Below are 18,407 nucleotides of genomic sequence, written 5' to 3'. Positions count from 1 at the left end.
CACATGACAGTGGTGGTGGGAAGTCGGTTTTTTGTCAAGTACTTTTAAACTTCTTTTATAAATGTTTTCAATAGTTTTAAGTGTTGTTGGACAAGCAAGTGACCAGGACGTGAAACAATAGTCCATATGAGAGATGATCATACTAGCCATGGTTATTTTCTAGAGAAGTGATTATACAAGCCTTTGTTCTTCTGGTATGCTGTTGCTCGTGTTCATGAAGATCTAATTACACTGGAATCTTGAGAATCTAGTTCCTGACTGATTAGAATTTCAAATGCATATTTAAAAAAGTTCCACTACCATCTCCTTTTATTTCCTCATTCCTTTAGTCTTAAAGTGCGCAAAGTTAAACTCACAATCCAACAAGTGACTTTATCTCACAGTGGGTAAATCCAGGGAATTTCTTGTTATTGTTAACAAGTTAATATGAATTAAAAGAAGGAAAAATCTCCAGCTTCAAATGGACAATGTTTATGACATTTATTCTGCTCTTACCTTGTGTTCTATGAGGCAATAATGTTGACTGACAGGAGGCGTGAACATTGGCAATGTTGGCAGAAAAAACACACAAGCCTTAATTAACACTAAAACAAACACACACACACCTGACTATGACTGGAACTTAGTCTTAGTCACGTCTTTCACATTACTAAAGGTAAAGTCACCTCTTTGGTCTTGCAATGGGGATAAATAGAGTCCAGACGAGTACAGAGCTGCACAGATTTATCAGGACTGTTTAACAGTTTATAGACATTACATTGCATAAAGAAAACACTTCACTTTGCTTAACCTGTAAACCATGTGCCAGGTCACATCTATAATCTTTGATATTTTTATAGAAGAGATTTAACTGTCAGCAGTTCACATTTATGTCCCTTTATTTATATGATTTGCGGTGCTAAGGCTTAAGATGTAATGTGTAGGCCTGCTCCTACTGCTCTAGGTCAGTAAATATCAGCTGCAATATGTACATTAGCAGTAAAGTAACACAAAGACTCATATATTACTATCACGGGGGTCTCAGGGACACAGGGAATAAAGCTTATCCCAGCTCTATAAACTAAACAGGTCACAGTTACAAATATGTGTGTCTTTGAATGGTGAGAAGATTAAAGAGTGCACACAGGTGAACTGTCCCTTTAAACGCTCCTGTCGTGTTCACCTCCCGCCCCTTACTTTAGTGTTCCCATTCTTCAAAATTGACCAGCCAGTTTTAACTGCTCTTAAATCAGCACAACAACCAACAAATCTTTTATTCAACATTCTTCATCTGTGAACAATGTCTCAAAGTAGTGTTTAATATTATAATATTAATATGAATTAACTGCAGTAAAAATACAAATGGGCACTGAAAACATATTACAAAACGAATAAATGAAAGTAAATGAAAAACCAAAGACCAAACTCAACATGAAGCCTTGTGTGTGTGTGTGTGTGTGTGTGTGTGTGTGTGTGTGTGTGTGTGTGTGTGTGTGTGTGTGTGTGTATCATGCACATGTGTGGCATGTGACAGTCAGGTGAGGGCCTTGCAAACATAGGCATCACATTTGCAGCATCTCAGGCTTGTTTTGTTGTCTCTCGGCGCACAGAGCTCACAGCGCTTCCTTTTCTGCTCGTGTCTGTGTTGGGGGAGAGCAGCCAGGCCAGTGGCTGGGGCTGGGGCTTGCACACTCTTCACCAGACTGGCAGAGGCTGGTGTGCGGGGAATGTGCTGGCGCCGTTGAATAAGAGGAGTCACCAAAGCTTTCCCCAGCTCTGCTAGGAAAAGTCTCTTCCTGAAACGCTTCCCCTGATTCCAGGTTGGGTTGATGGCTGTCCACACCACATATGCGTTGAAAGCAGACACATCAAGGATCTTGTGGAACAGTGCCACAGGCCAACGAGCTGTCATTAGCTTGCAGGTGTATGTGCCAGTAAACTGCAATAAAAGGAACAATAAATAAGAGATTGGGAACATATTGAATCTGTCATACACAAAATGCTATGATTCACATAAATGAAAATGAAATACATGCAGGATCGATGAAACTTTACATTACCTTATCAAGGCAGTCAACAGCTCCTTTGTTCTTCTTGTAGTCCTGGATTATAAGGGGCTTCCTGTCCTCTGTGGTGCTGACCGCGGCGTCTTTGTGTGGCGTGCTCATCGGGATGACATTTCTATTCTCCGTGGGAAAATCCAACACAAGTGTGTGTGTGTCAGTGAAAGCACATGTTGATGAGAGTGCCTCTCTTCCTCTACTTTTTCTGCATAATCCATCATACAAAATGTAATCAAATGGAAAAGTCTCTTTTTAAAACTTGTTTTATTAGTTTTAATCTTTTAACTTTATGCATCAAGCAAAAATTTAATTATATGCAACATTCTCTGACTTGAAGAAATTAGTTTAACATTTAAACCTATTTTCTGCACATTCCAGCACATAAAATAATTTTTTTTTTGTTTACACTCACTCTTTCAAATAGATGCAAGTAAAACACGGCAGAACATAAATAAAGTCAAAGACTCAGCGGTCCTGTTGCTCTATTTTCACCTGTAAAGCAGGAGTAGGGTAGGCAGAGGTGTGCTCTGGTGCAGGTGTGCCGGAGCGGTCAGTGGAAGAATCCGCGAGTTTCTCTGTGAGTTTCCCATTAAACCCTCACGCTGCACGAACGTGGCACTCGCTTACGTCATTGTCATGAGACATTTTCGCAAAAAAATCACGGTTTTAGTAACGCAGTAACTGAGCGTTCCTACGGGAAAGTAACGGTAATCTAATTACCATTTTTGCAATAGTAATCCCTTACTTTACTCGTTACTTGAAAAAAGTAATCAGATTACAGTAACGCGTTAACGCGTTACTGCCCATCTCTGGTTGTCACATGTGGTATTATGCACTTGGAGACTGGTTGTTTTGTCCAGCACAACACACACGCCCTGGTTTTCGTCGGCTCCTCCACTACTGGGGTTCCCCGTGTATACCTGCATATTTCAGGCATAGCTGCTCCTGGCGTCACATGCTACCCAGACCTTTATTCCACTGTGGCGTGGGTGTGGTCTCTGGCCAGCTGCAGAGGAGGGGTGACGCAGTGAGCTCCTGGGGTGGCACAGGGGCGGGGTGAACAGGTGTGCTGGGATCTGACAGTGATTGTGTCTCTTTATATGTTGGCAGTGACAGTCGGAGGAGGGAAGCGGACGTGACAGCAGAGAGAGAGCGGGTGTGTCTGTGTCCCAGTAAAAACCACAGTATTAAATAAAAATTCTGCTGTCATCATATTCGCTCCAGCTTATGTTTCTTGGGTCCAACATTACATCCACATTTCCCTGGATTGCTTAAAATGTACACCTTGAAGGGACAGCGACCTCTGAAAGGAACCAGGCAATCATCAACCGTCACCTCAGGGCCTGGATTGTACATAAGCGCCACTGCTGCACAGTTCAAAAGCAAAAGTGGTTTTTATGGAGAACAGCTACCATCCAAGCTCTCTCAAAAATATCTGCTGAATCATTTTTTTCCTTTAAAACAAGTTTATCATTTAAATTTAAATGATGCCTAAAGAACGTGTAAGTGTCTGAGCACAAACTCTGGATGTTAAAAATGTGATCAGATGAGTTTATTCAGTAGTGCGTTGTCAGCTCGAACCTGTTTTTTTGTTGGGTCTTTTTTTCTTTTTCTCTATAGCTTTGCTCTTAGTGTTTTACAGTTCAATTCAATTGTATTTATACAGCGCCAAATCACAACATCATGTCATCAGGATAACACATCTCATGAAAGACTGAAATATGCTTTAAAGAAAAACTCCAGAGCAGAGATGATTCAGCTGGATCAGAGGGAGTTTCCTCAGCAAGCTGCCTGTGTGTAATTTTTGGCTCACACTTGCTTTCACAAGTTGGATAAATCAGACTGTATCAATTCAGCCACATCTTCCCCTCTTATATGTAAATTGTCAGCAGTGCTGTGACATTTGTGCCACATGTGGCCCAAACAACACTCATTTTCACTCTGTCTGTGGCTATTCGTCGAATTCGGGGACTACAGTGTTATTTTATGTAGCTGTTTCTCTTGTTGACAGTTGTGCCAAAAGTGATTGTCTGTAGTTTTTTATGTGTAATGTCTTTACTTATATTTGTAAATACATGTTAGTGAACAGTTTTTGCAAATTTAAAAATTGCCTATTTTAACATAACATATACCTTTATAAAGCTAGTGTTATATTTTTGTAATTCCTGATATCCTCTTGGCCAGATTACTTCAAAAAATACATTTTTAATTTAAATTAGACTTTTTAACTCGATAAATAAAGGATACATCAGTTTGACAAAAACTGATTGCAGCTTCTGCCTTCTGACAGGAACGTGGTTTGTGGCTCAAAATGACATGATATCATTACTTATATCCATCTGTAATGTGTTTCACGTATTATAGGTCATGTACATTTGTTTAAATATGGGAAATCCTTTTTTGGCATATACTGAAAATCTGTATTTGGTAGACAATGACTTTTTCGGCACAACACTGACGTTTTAAAATGGCGGATTGGATACTTATGAATGAGATGTTCTCATGACTTATCAAGTGATGCCACTGATCAGCCAATCGGTGGCATGCAGTCTGATAAGGTGACATTTTAATACCTTCTCAGATTGTTTGAAACCCCAGCCGAGCAGATACTAAAAAGTACCTGGTACCAGGAACTATGACTCAATGGAAAACCCGAAAAACAGTAGTTGTGATCAGAGCTGTTTTGATTCTTTAAATAACAGGGAAACATGCAGCGGTGTTTCCTTTATGACCTCTATTAGCAGAGTAAACACTGGAGCATCCTTTATGATAAGAGAGCTGTATGAAAACCTCTCATCATTCCTTCACCTCGTGATGTTTTCCTTCAACGACAAGGAAACATGATGAGCCAGAGACAGAGTTTTAAACTATTTGTTTCTGTCATTCAGCAGAACAGCGAAATAACAGACTCAGAAAATCAATGATGGGGAAATCTGCTGTTGCTCTCAAAGGAAGTCATTTAAATGTTTCGAGTACTCCGAGACTTGACAAGAGAGAGAGATAGAGAGAGTGAGAAGGCCACGCCCAACAGCAGTTTGTTTATCAGTGGAAAGTTTCTAACATTTATTCTGTGATTTCACCCATTTGAGACATTTTAATGACATAAAGATCACTGTGCATGACTTAGATAGATTTAAAGAAGCTTTCCCTTATTAAAGGTCAGAGGTCACAGTCAAGGCCTTGTGTGTTGTCGGTCTGACTGGGCTTCCACCTGCTGGTGATATCCTGTCAAAGCACTTTACAGTGACACTCCACAAACAAAAAAAAGGAAATTGGGTGGTTGTTACAAAAGTCTAACTTTTAATTGGTACAAAATAATTTTACGTTTCTCTGATGAACGTAATTAAATCATGCAGGATTTGTATGAAATTTAACAACTTCATTTATTCTTGTTCAGATGACATGATACAATCTAGTAAGAGTGGTTAGTTGCCCGGACTCACAAAATTCACAAGATCACACAAGATTTCAAACAACAGGAAAAACACTGGAGTTATAAGAGGCAGACAACTATGCACGCATCACATGTATGCTGTTGCTATTTATTGTGGTTTAACCTCTCAAGGACAAAAAAATGCTGCATCAAACCTTGCAATCATAGTTTTAATACTTTTGCGACACATATACTGGCAGCTCGGTGGTGCAGTGGTTAGCACTGTTACCTCACAGCAAGAAGTAGGAGAAGGAGTTCAAATCCACAATTGGGCAGTGGGTTCCATCTGGTTTGCAGTTATTACGCCTAGGTTAATATGTCATTCTAAACTAATTTTAATGTTTTTTTCTCTGTATGTGTTAGCCCTGTCATAGACTGGCGATCTGTCCAGGGTGTACCCTTCCACTTACCCTATCACATCTGGGATAGGCCCCAGCTCCCCCACAACGCCGATGAAGATAAGAGAGTGGAGTGAAAGTTGTTATAAATCTATTACGTTTTAAGTTAACTAGACTGTTGAAGATTATGTAATATGAAGACAACATATAGTACTTAAGGGACCAAGTACTATTGGGGTAAAAGTTATTGTATAGTGTTGGAATAAAGTGACAAAATTGCGAAGGATTTAAATATTCCAAGAGCTCCACTTATTTCATCTAAATATGTTTCAATCACGTTTTATCAGCACAAAAGGTTTATTGAATATGAATAGTTGTGTTGTTTTAACTCAGTTGTTTAAGTTTCTGTCAAAGCAAAACATTTTTGTGCAACCAATGTCCACTATTCAGTTAAATACAGGGAGTGCAGAATTATTAGGCAAATGAGTATTTTGTCCACATCATCCTCTTCATGCATGTTGTCTTACTCTAAGCTGTATAGGCTCGAAAGCCTACTACCAATTAAGCATATTAGGTGATGTGCATCTCTGTAATGAGAAGGGGTGTGGTCTAATGACATCAACACCTATATCAGGTGTGCATAATTATTAGGCAAAATGGGTCAAAAGAAGGAAAAGTCAAAAATAGTGAGATATCTTGCAGAGGGATGCAGCAGTCTCAAAATTGCAAAGCTTCTGAAGCGTGATCATCGAACAATCAAGCGTTTCATTCAAAATAGTGAACAGGGTCGCAAGAAACGTGTGGAAAAACCAAGGCGCCAAATAACTGCCCATGAACTGAGAAAAGTCAAGCGTGCAGCTGCCAAGATGCCACTTGCCACCAGTTTGGCCATATTTCAGAGCTGCAACATCACTGGAGTGCCCAAAAGCACAAGGTGTGCAATACTCAGAGACATGGCCAAGGTAAGAAAGGCTGAAAGACGACCACCACTGAACAAGACACACAAGCTGAAACGTCAAGACTGGGCCAAGAAATATCTCAAGACTGGTTTTTCTAAGGTTTTATGGACTGATGAAATGAGAGTGAGTCTTGATGGGCCAGATGGATGGGCCCGTGGCTGGATTGGTAAAGGGCAGAGAGCTCCAGTCCGACTCAGACGCCAGCAAGGTGGAGGTGGAGTACTGGTTTGGGCTGGTATCATCAAAGATGAGCTTGTGGGGCCTTTTCGGGTTGAGGATGGAGTCAAGCTCAACTCCCAGTCCTACTGCCAGTTTCTGGAAGACACCTTCTTCAAGCAGTGGTACAGGAAGAAGTCTGCATCCTTCAAGAAAAACATGATCTTCATGCAGGACAATGCTCCATCACACGCGTCCAAGTACTCCACAGCGTGGCTGGCAAGAAAGGGTATAAAAGAAGAAAAACTAATGACATGGCCTCCTTGTTCACCTGATCTGAACCCCATAGAGAACCTGTGGTCCATCATCAAATGTGAGATTTGGGAAAACAGTACACCTCTCTGAACAGTGTCTGGGAGGCTGTGGTTGCTGCTGCACGCAATGTTGATGGTGAACAGATCAAAACACTGACAGGATCCATGGATGGCAGGCTTTTGAGTGTCCTTGCAAAGAAAGGTGGCTATATTGGTCACTGATTTGTTTTTGTTTTGTTTTTGAATGTCAGAAATGTATATTTGTGAATGTGGAGATGTTATATTGGTTTCACTGGTAAAAATAAATAATTGAAATGGGTATATATTTGTTTTTTGTTAAGTTGCCTAATAATTATGCACAGTAATAGTCACCTGCACACACAGATATCCCCCTAAAATAGCTAAAACTAAAAACAAACTAAAAACTACTTCCAAGAACATTCAGCTTTGATATTAATGAGTTTTTTGGGTTCATTGAGAACATGGTTGTTGTTCAATAATAAAATTATTCCTCAAAAATACAACTTGCCTAATAATTCTGCACTCCCTGTAAATCCTACATGTTCTTTGAACAACATTGCTTTTATTTTCACAGACTGTACACAAAAATGAAACAAACATGAAGGCAACAAAGAACCAAAAACTAGAGACAAAAGTAATTAAAACTCAGAGGTTTTGAAAAATGAAATATAATAATCCTTTAATTCCAAAGAAGTGTTTTGGATTTTGTATGTGTTTTGTCTCTAGGGGCCACCGTAATGACCATATGCACAGAGCATGTACAAGAATTTAAATTTGCAATGCTCCCATGGCCCTCAGTGTATGAACAACAATGAAGAACTTAAAGATAAAAAGATCAAAATAAATGGTTTGGTATGGCTGTGGGGCAGGTGGTTCAGAGGGAAGAGGTGAATGCAGGTCTGGAGTTTTTGTGTGTGAGAGAGTCGAGAGGGACAGAGCAGGGATAGCCTAAAGGCCAGAGAGGGGAGGTGCATTTCACCATAGGTCTTGAATGCAGCTATGGACGAGTGCGCCGGACAACAGCAGCATGTGGAGCAGCTTTAAAGGTATGAAAAGTGATTCGATTTATTTTAAGTTTCTTATATCTATGTCTTAAGGTTTCTGTTGAATAGGAAAAGTACACCAAAAATCTAAATTTCAGCATTTTCTGTCTGAATGTAAAAAGTTATTTCACAATGATGCTAATATTGGTTAGCTAGTTGATAATTTGGAAATATGTTTTAGCCAAGTAGCCCGAATAAGCAAACCACATATAAATTAGACATTCAGAACTGACTTAGCTTAAAAATCAAGATACGTTTGATCAAACTTGGTCTTTGACAACCAAAGTTTCAATATTTTAGGGGATTTCAACTTTCTATGCTTTTATGATTTTAAAATAAAAAAGTTTATTAGCAGCCTTAGGTTTTTCATGTGCAAGCTAGGAATGAGTATTACTTTGTTGATTAAGAGGTGCTAATCAAAAAGAAAAAACTAGCCTAACTTCACATACAGGTCTATTATGATATTTGTTTTATTTATTTATTATGTCACCCATATGTCACAAAAATTTGATTTGCAAAATACAGATTCCTCAAGCGATGAGAGTGAATCAGCGGCTGCTTAATATGGACATTAAACAATAAGAGATCCAACATGTCCTCTTATCTGGACCGACAGCACTGATCACAGTGAGGATTACAGAGTCTGTTACACATACTAGTCGTTCTGTGGTGAAGGAAATGTGTCTCTATTAGAAGGACCAGACCTCAGACCTCATACTTCCATTCTTCTTGTTATCTCCAAACACCTTCTTGTCCCATTTACGTCTCTGTTCTAGTGTTCATGTCCCACCCTCTCTCTCTTTGCTCGTTTGTCACTTTGTCACGTCTCATTGCAACCAGGGAGATCTGCCTGACCCAGGATCAGACACTGAACCTCAGCCTGAGGCAAGGGTGGGCAACTCCAGGCCTCGAGGGCTGGTGTCCTGCAGGTTTTAGATCTTAACCTGGGTCAACACACCTGAATCACATGATTAGTTCATTCCCAGGCCTCTGGAGAACTTCAAGAAATGTTGAAGAGGTCATTTAGCCATTTAAATCATCTGTGTTTAATCAAGGACACACATAAAACCTGCAGGACACCGTCCCTCAAGGCCTGGATTTGCCCACCCCTGGCTGAGGTGTAGATAGTTGTTTACCATTCATTCAATTGAATTTGATTTATAGAGCACCAAATCATCACAGCTGTTGCCTCTCATCTTCTATCAATAAAGTTATGTTTTATATTCACTCTCATGTTGTTTACCTTTTACATTAGAGCAACCAAATCTATATTAAAAATACTGCAAACTTACTGAAGCTGCATGTATGACCATGTTTTTCTGCACTTGTGCACAATGGTACCTCTGTCGCTCTCTCTCACAAACAAGAACACACACACAGACACACACACAGCCTTTATCTTAAACGGTGCAATATAATAAATATAATTATCACATGTTTAGTCATTACCACAAACATAAATTATTTTTTTCTTTGATCGGAGGATCAATCAGTGAAAGAGATGCGCTACCGTAAACCTCAGTGTAGAAGCGCAAGGAAAATTAACCCGCAGCTGCCATCACCTGACCACATGTAAGTCACGTGTGTGGAGGCTCAAATGCAGCAATGCGTAGCTGTAGTGTCTCCGTGATGTACGAACATATATAAAGAGGATTGGATCCCCGCAAAATGCGCATGTCAGTGTTCGTGTTGGAGTTTAACTTGTGACGTAGAGCTCGTTACCATGGAGCCTGCCGACAGAAGAAGGGGTTCCCCTCTATGGCAGCACTTTGAGCTGATCTCTCCCAATAAGGTACTCCATACAATATACCTCCATCCTTCGTGCATCCTTCGTGCATCCTTCCTCCATCCTTCCTCCATCCTTCCTGCATCCTTTATCCATCTATACTCTTTCTATCCTCCATCTGTCTGTTCTGCTGATCCGTATCAGCGTCACGTGACCACAGTCTTTGCTCCATGTTAGAAACACTGGAGCGGAGTCACCATAATCATCTCATTTTCTGCTGGATTTATTTAAATGTTTATTGAAACCATAGCGACACATTTTTGATCTCAGCATCTCTCGCCCTTTAAACACGTTAAAATGACTGAATCTCACAAAATGATACGTAGCCATTTTTGTTTCCATGGCAACAGCTGAGCAGCATCTTCACCACCAGGTGGAGCACCAGTCTGATCATAGGCTGGAGGAAACATGGTGGATGATCACCTGAGCTGTACTCAGCTTCTGATAAACAATCAAATCAGATACAGAAAACAGGATTAATATTCATGAATGACAACAAGGGAAATGATGACATCATAACAGAAACGCAAACAAGACGTACATGAGTATAAAACATGCCAGACTGAAGATGAGACGTCAACAGCATCGCAAACATTAACTTTTAAAGCTTCCATGTGGTTTTACATTTCTTCCATGAAAACAGGAAGTGCCGCTTTTCATTTGAAGACTCACATTTATGGACGTGGACGTGGAAAAGTATAAATCTGGGAGCTTTGTTTGGACATGAAGTTGGTAATGTGTCTGTGTGACAGCTGTGTGGAAGCATGAGAGCAACGTTTGCGGGAAAATCCACAGACTGTACCACTCGGACGTGTTTCAAGGAGGTTTTTCACAATAAAATCAAAGCATCGGTTTAAATAAAACCTCCTTCACCTAGTAAGGAAACATTTTGTGGACACGATTTATTTCCATTTAACAAAGTTAGTTCAGTGAGAGATGGCAGGAGGAGCAGAGGTCAGCTCATGGTGACAGAGGTCAAACAGATGTGAGGAGGAACAGCACACACAGCACTGGTGTGTTTCATCTCCACACATAGACAAACCACAGCAACACTGACTCCACTCTCAGCCTCCCAGTGACCATGAGCTTACCCGTGTCACCGGTGCCAGCCTCTGTGGAGCCCAGTGTGTCATATGATGATGATACAGGACATTTTCCACACCCAGCTCCACGCTGAGTCCTGGCTTCAGTGGGTGAGTCCATCCAGCAGAGACGTGGAGACACAAAGACTGAGAACGGCTGGACAGGTCCAGGTGTTACACTTCAGTTCAGTGTTCATGAATGCAGGTTCATTGTTGTGCACTAGAACCTGATGTAGAAGTTACAGCATGCAAGCACACGGTGATGGGGCCGAGGAGCAGCTCTTTACTGACATCTAGTGGTTCTACATCTTTTTCCTGGTTAATAAAGTTCAGCTTTCTTCTCCTGCAGATCATTTGACAAATCTTTTGCTGTCCCCATGACTCGGGAGCCAAAAACGTCGGTGCAGCACTGGACCTGCAGCGTCTGTCTGAAGGCCTGAAACTCCTCCCACGCTGATCACAGGTGAGCATGGTGACCTTCAGTAAGGTAAACCTGTGGTTGTTTCTGTCCAACACAGCTGTAGGGCAGTAAAGAACGTCACCCAACCTCCACCAGAGAGAAAGAAAAATGTCTGTATCATGATTCATATTCTGTGAGAGTAATCACAGATCCCTGTGGGGTGTTTGAACACTCGTACACACTTCCAGCTGCACTGTGGAGGTGCAGTGATTGGAGTGTACCCGTGGGGATCTGTGATTTTGAAGGCTAGGACGTGTTTCAGCCTCTGCTGTCGTTGATGTCACAGAATAGTTAAATCCTTCCTGTTTCATGGGATCGTCCTTGTCTTCTGACAGCAAGCAGAAACATGGCTGTGGTATAGTTTTGTCATGTTGACGTCTTGTCACGATGTGAGCGTTTCATTTTATGACCAGTCCTGATGGACTGTGATTAGTGAAACTGGAGACTTGCTCCGCCTTCCACCTCTTCCATCATTTTCCTGTTTGTTATCCCAGTGTGTGTGTGCTTTGATGTGGATATATCGTCAACGTGTCCTTTAATGACGTGACTGTGTGGCTGCTGTTGCTCTGTCTCTCGTTTCTCTGGATCAGCTTTGTTTTCTCAGTCTGGAGGAAATGGGTGTAATACTCATGCCTACTCTAGGCCCCTCCCACAGGATAGACAGATTGACTGTGGCATCATCATGTGATAAAACCCATTCTGTTAAATCTTTCTGTACTTCCTGTTTAGTGACCTCATCATTTAGCACAGCCTCATTAAATCTGCAGTATTTAGATAGTTTACTCGTCCTGTCCTCACTGCCAAAGATACTGGTTTGTGTCCACACACAGTGGTGGGTTCTTTATTACAGTCACTGGTCCTATATAGTTTTTTACCAGGTGGTGTTGAAGAGCTCCCATGGACACGGGACATGAAGGTGACGTTAGTGGCCCAGTTCTGCTGGGAGCCGCTCCACAGTCTGTCTGAGAGCACAGCTGAAGTTAAATATACACAATATAAAAGTTTAAGACGTTTTTGTTTAAGCTCCCTCTTCTCACATGTTCTGTCTTCGCATCCAGCTGTTGGGTCCGCGTCTCGGTGCAGGAGATATCTGATCGTGCTTTCGTCTTTGTTGTTGACTTTGTTGTTGGTCTATTCGTGCCCCTCTCAGCTTTCTGTCCTTATCTTTTCTCTCAAACTGATTTTCCACATATGCAGCCCGTTATGATCCAAAGCTGTCCAGCGGGAAAATCACAGTCCTTGACAGGCCAATTCTGGCCCCCGAGCCTTATGTTTGACAGCCCTGCTCTAGAGGATGCTGACACTGTAAAAACATTTAGTGTTGCAGTTTTCACTGAAGGCCAGCATATCAGGAATGGAGCTGGGCTTTTGTTGGCTCCTGAGAAGAAGAGCAAAGACAAACACATCTTCTCTTCCTCCTGAATAAACAGGAAACAGGAAAATCCTCCACTACAAATCAGAGTCAGTGGAGCATCGCTGCAGTTAGAACTGCTTCATTTATGCACAGGCAGGTGGAGGTTTTCCTGCTTCAGCTGCTGCTGGAGCTTCAACAGATGTGGTGATGGAGCAGAGGGTAGCTGATTACTGGCTGCATCTATAATAAGCACTGTTTGAATCAGACCCACAGCTGGGTTTCTGAACCTCACACTGCTGAGTGCCTCACTTGAACAGTGGACATTCATTTATAAGGAGCTCTATGAGCAAAAAAGGAATATAAAAGTAATATAAGGAGAAAAGCAGCACTAAGACACTTCACTGTAGCTTTGTGGAGCTCTTACACACAGTGTGTGTGTTCTAGTCCACATCACAATAAGACACTTACTGAGAAACAGCTAGTGCTGAAGACGCTGCAGCCCAGAGGTTGGAGGAACAGACAGTGACACACAGACATGAATCAAGAATCGGTTGCAGTGCGAGAAACAACACAGTGGCAGAAATAGAATATATGTTATTTATTTATTTTAGTATATATGTTATATACATGTCGATTCATCTGCCCATGGATACAGAATACAATTAGAAAATATGAAATATCAATGATTATGAGTGGGGTGAGTGCAAAATCCAGGTAGGACATGATGTGCAAAGAATCCAGAGTGCAACCTTTTCACATAAATAAATAAGTGTGTTATTGTAAGTGTGTTGTTGTAAGTGTGTTATTGTAAGACGTTAGCAGAGCAGTGATCGGTGTGATTCTGTGGACAGGTGTGCTTCATCCACACCTGAGCTGAGATCAGGAGTATCTGTACTTGGTTTGACTCTGTGGGAGATCTATGCATTTTCTTCTGCTTATCCAGCTCAGGGTTACAGGAGGCTGGAGCCAGAGTACACCCTGGCCAGGTCACCAGCTTATCACAGGGTAACATTTGCAGTGACACCTGCAGAATCACCGGGTGACCTAACCCCACTAACTGCATGTCTGTGGACTGTGGGAGGAAGCCTCCAAACACAGAGAACCCAGAGAGAACATGCAGACTCCACACAGGAAGGCCAGGTGGGGGATTCAAACCCTGCTGTGAGGCAACAGAGCTAATTACTGCACCACCGTACTGCCTCTGGCTGGGTTGTAGCACATCTAATACTTACCTCACTCAGGGACATGAAAACAATTCATACACAGCCTTCATGCTTTTGTTGATGTTCTGTCTCTTTTAAAATGAAAAAAACATAACACAAAAGACTTCATTGTGTGTAACTTATCAGATAATTATTCCCCCTTCTGTGATTTAAGCTGTTCCTGCTTCTGCTGCTTTTATAAAAAAAAAAAAGCAAATCAGACTTGGAGGAAAAGAAACAAAACAGAAGCATAAGTGGGCTACCAGCATTGGTGTCTCCATTAAAACATGATTCACCATGGCAACAGAGTCCTCTTGACTCAGAAGATACTGAAATTTGTTTTTAATGGATTTATTTTTGGTTTGTTTGAGACGGTCTGTGTGTGTGTGTGTGTGTGTGTGTGTGTGTGTGTGTGTGTGTGTGTGTTTGGCAGCGCTGATACAGAGACTAATGGGTTTGCGAGGATACCGTTTAAATCACTTACTGAGAACAAACAAAGTCTTTTCTTTGAAAGTTTTGAAGCTAAATTCAAACACGGGGACGGATGATATTTATAAGTGCTTTATGAAACCCGTCCTCATCATAGCAATCATATGTTTCCATCATCATGATGGCACGTTGTTTTAGAGCACAGTCAGCACGTGGCCTGTTGGCTCATATTCTAGTGATGTGCGGATCGATCCTGAAATATCGATTCCTCCGATACCAGTCATTTATGTTCTAGAATCGATTCTCACATTAAAATATCAATATTTTAGTAATTTAGGGTATATTTGTAGTTTATCAGTGGAAAGAAACTATAACATTCAGATTGTCTACATTGGAAGCAACTACTTCCTCTTCCGCCTTTCATAGTCATGTGTGAAATACGGCTGTATAAATGTGTCGCAGACCCTTTGCGTGCGCACTCACAACAATGGCTGAGCGTGGAGTCATTTTACATCCACAAACGACGTGGTTTGTGATACATGTGGCAAGACCACTAACCTCGTCAAACACCTCAGAGTAAATCATATCACAGAATATGACGAGGATATGTTGAGGTGAACTGAAGAGGAGGAGAGAGTCAGGTGCTGCTAGGGCGAGACAGACGTCTCTCACAGAGTCCTTCAGTGCTGCAGGCAGGCAAGGTGTTCAAATAGCGCATAACTTCAGTTTTTTTTTTATTTCTATATATGATGAACTCTGCATTATTAAGTGATAAGAACAAGTAATCTGATGTCTTATAATCACTATGACGCTATAATTTGAGATACAATAAAAGATGCAATGAATAAAATAAGCTTTTGTACAAAGTATCGGTATCGGATCAGTATCGTCGATACCACCCTGAATATTACTTGGTATTGGATCGGAAAGGAAATCGCACATCACTATCATGTTCTACATCATTGTGTGTCGCTGTGATTGTCACGTTCATGTGATATGACTTTCACCTGCTGGCAGGTAGAACAAATACTAACTGACTTCCTAAAGTCATATGAGTGGGTTTGTTTGTTTGTTTGTTTTTTCTTTTTTTCACAAAAAGTAGTGAGAAACAAGTCTGGGCATGCATGACGCTGTTTGTGCCCGTTCAGTCATGACTTAGCATCTAAGGCAGGGATGTCCAACATATGGCCAGCGGGCCACATCCGGTCCTGATACACTTTTATATGTCAGTTATTAATGACCTGAGCAAATGTGGGAGCTGAATGTTCAGCTCTGCTGATCTCCATGCAAACAGGGGTGGAACCATAAAGCCAATCACATGCAAAGACAGACTGTCATACCATGGTTGGGTACAGACTTGGAGGAAAAGAAACAAAACAGAAGCATAAGTGGGCTACCAGCATTGGTGTCTCCATTAAAACATGATTCACCATGGTAACAGAGTCCTCTTGACTCAGAAGATACTGAAATTTGTTTTTAATGGATTTATTTTTGGTTTGTTTGAGACGGTCTGTGTGTGTGTGTGTGTGTGTGTGTGTGTGTGTGTGTGTGTGTGTGTGTTTGGCAGCGCTGATACAGAGACTAATGGGTTTGTGAGGATACCGTTTAAATCACTTACTGAGAACAAACAAAGTCTTTTCTTTGAAAGTTTTGAAGCTAAATTCAGACACGGGGACGGATGATATTTATAAGTGCTTTATGAAACCCGTCCTCATCGTAGCAATCAAGTGCTTCCATCATCATGATGGCACGTTGTTTTAGAGCACAGTCAGCACGTGGCCTGTTGGCTCATATTCTACATCATTGTGTGTCGCTGTGATTGTCACGTCCATATGATACGACTTTCACCTGCTGGCAGGTAGAACAAATACTGTCCAACACAGCTGTAGGGCAGTGACTGTTACAGCCACAGGGGAGCTCCTTCATCCCCACAGTCACACTGTGCAGTGCACACACGCACACACACACACACACACACACACACACACACACACACGCACGCACACACACACACACACGATGTCACAGACATGTGTTTACACGATTACTTAGCCCTTGAGCTCAGCTCATGATCATTAACATGAACTGTTATGATCGCTGATCAAAGACCAGAATCAGAATCAGAATCGTGTTTATTGGCCATGTATATGCGCAGACACATACAAGGAATTTGGTTCAGGTAGATGGTGACTCTCAAGCACAGCAATGTAAATCTCAACAATATAAGCAACGCAATACACCCACCCTCCCACACACACACACACACACAGACACACACATGGATCCCCCATTCAGAGATGGTCTTTCCCTTTTTAAATGGCCTTCTTGTTTGTTCTCAGTAAGAGATTCAAGCTGTATCCTCTCAAATCCATTCAATTCAATTCAATTCAATTTTATTTATATAGCGCCAAATCACAACAAAAGTCGCCTCAAGGCGCTTCATAGATACAGAGAAAAACCCAACAATCATATGACCCCCTATGAGCAAGCACTTTGGCGACAGTGGGAAGGAAAAACTCCCTTTTAACAGGAAGAAACCTCCGGCAGAACCAGGCTCAGGGAGGGGCGGCCATCTGCTGCGACCGGTTGGGGTGAGAGAAGGAAGACAGGATAAAGACATGCTGTGGAAGAGAGACAGAGGTTAATAACAGATATGATTCAATGCAGAGAGGTCTATTAATACATAGTGAGTGAGAAAGGTGACTGGAAAGGAAAAACTCAATGCATCATGGGAATCCCCCGGCAGCCTACATCTATTGCAGCATAACTAAGGGAGGATTCAGGGTCACCTGGTCCAGCCCTAACTATATGCTTTAGCAAAAAGGAAAGTTTTAAGCCTAATCTTAAAAGTAGAGATAGTGTCTGTCTCCTGAATCCAAACTGGAAGCTGGTTCCACAGAAGAGGGGCCTGAAAACTGAAGGCTCTGCCTCCCATTCTACTTTTAAATACTCTAGGAACAACAAGTAGGCCTGCAGAGCAAGAGCGGAGCGCTCTAATAGGGTGATATGGTACTACAAGGTCATTAAGATAAGATGGGGCCTGATTATTTAAGACCTTGTATGTGAGGAGCAGGATTTTGAATTCAATTCTGGATTTAACAGGAAGCCAATGAAGGGAAGCCAAAACAGGAGAAATATGCTCTCTCTTTCTAGTCCCTGTCAGGACTCTTGCTGTAGCATTTTGGATTAGCTGAAGGCTTTTCAGGGAGTTTTTTGGACGTCCTGATAATAATGAATTACAGTAGTCCAGCCTGGAAGTAATAAATGCATGAACTAGTTTTTCAGCGTCACTCTGAGACAGGATATTTCTAATTTTAGAGATGTTGCGCAAATGGAAGAAAGCAGTCTTACATATTTGTTTAATATGTGCGTTGAAGGACATGTCCTGGTCAAAAATGACTCCAAGGTTCCTCACCGCGTTACTGGAGGCCAAGGTAATGCCATCCAGAGTAAGAATCTGCTTTGATACCATATTTCTAAGATTTTCAGGGCCGAGTACAATAACCTCAGTTTTATCTGAATTAAGAAGCAGAAAGTTAGCGGCCATCCAGGTCTTTATGTCTTTAAGACATTCCTGCAGTTTAACTAATTGGTGTGTGTTATCTGGCTTCATGGACAGATAGAGCTGGGTGTCATCTGCATAGCAGTGAAAATGTATGCTATGTCTTCTAATGATGCTGCCTAAGGGAAGCATGTATAATGTAAACAGAATTGGTCCTAGCACTGAACCCTGTGGAACTCCATAATTAACCTCAGTGTGTGAAGAGGACTCTCCATTTACATGCACA

The 18,407-nt window shown here is 41.5% G+C and overlaps 1 long non-coding RNA gene across 1 annotated transcript in view; it reads left to right on the top strand.

Moving 5' to 3' along the window:
• Window positions 1-9,872: 9,872 nt before the first annotated feature.
• Window positions 9,873-18,407, top strand: part of LOC146578838 (uncharacterized) — a 35,055-nt gene continuing 26,520 nt past the window's right edge. Inside the window, exons 1-2 of the long non-coding RNA XR_014891539.1 lie at window positions 9,873-10,098; window positions 11,524-11,637. This is a non-coding gene — a long non-coding RNA (uncharacterized LOC146578838). The remainder of the gene's footprint in view (window positions 10,099-11,523; window positions 11,638-18,407) is intronic.

The sequence above is a fragment of the Mchenga conophoros genome, linkage group LG3 (assembly GCF_057382185.1).
Source record: "Mchenga conophoros isolate Kocher_MC1m ecotype Shallow Benthic linkage group LG3, M_conophoros_male_GT1.1, whole genome shotgun sequence".
In the NCBI taxonomy this organism is placed as follows: domain Eukaryota; kingdom Metazoa; phylum Chordata; class Actinopteri; order Cichliformes; family Cichlidae; genus Mchenga; species Mchenga conophoros.
Note: the sequence above shows the minus strand (reverse complement) of the source record. Positions and strands in the feature narration are given on the sequence as shown.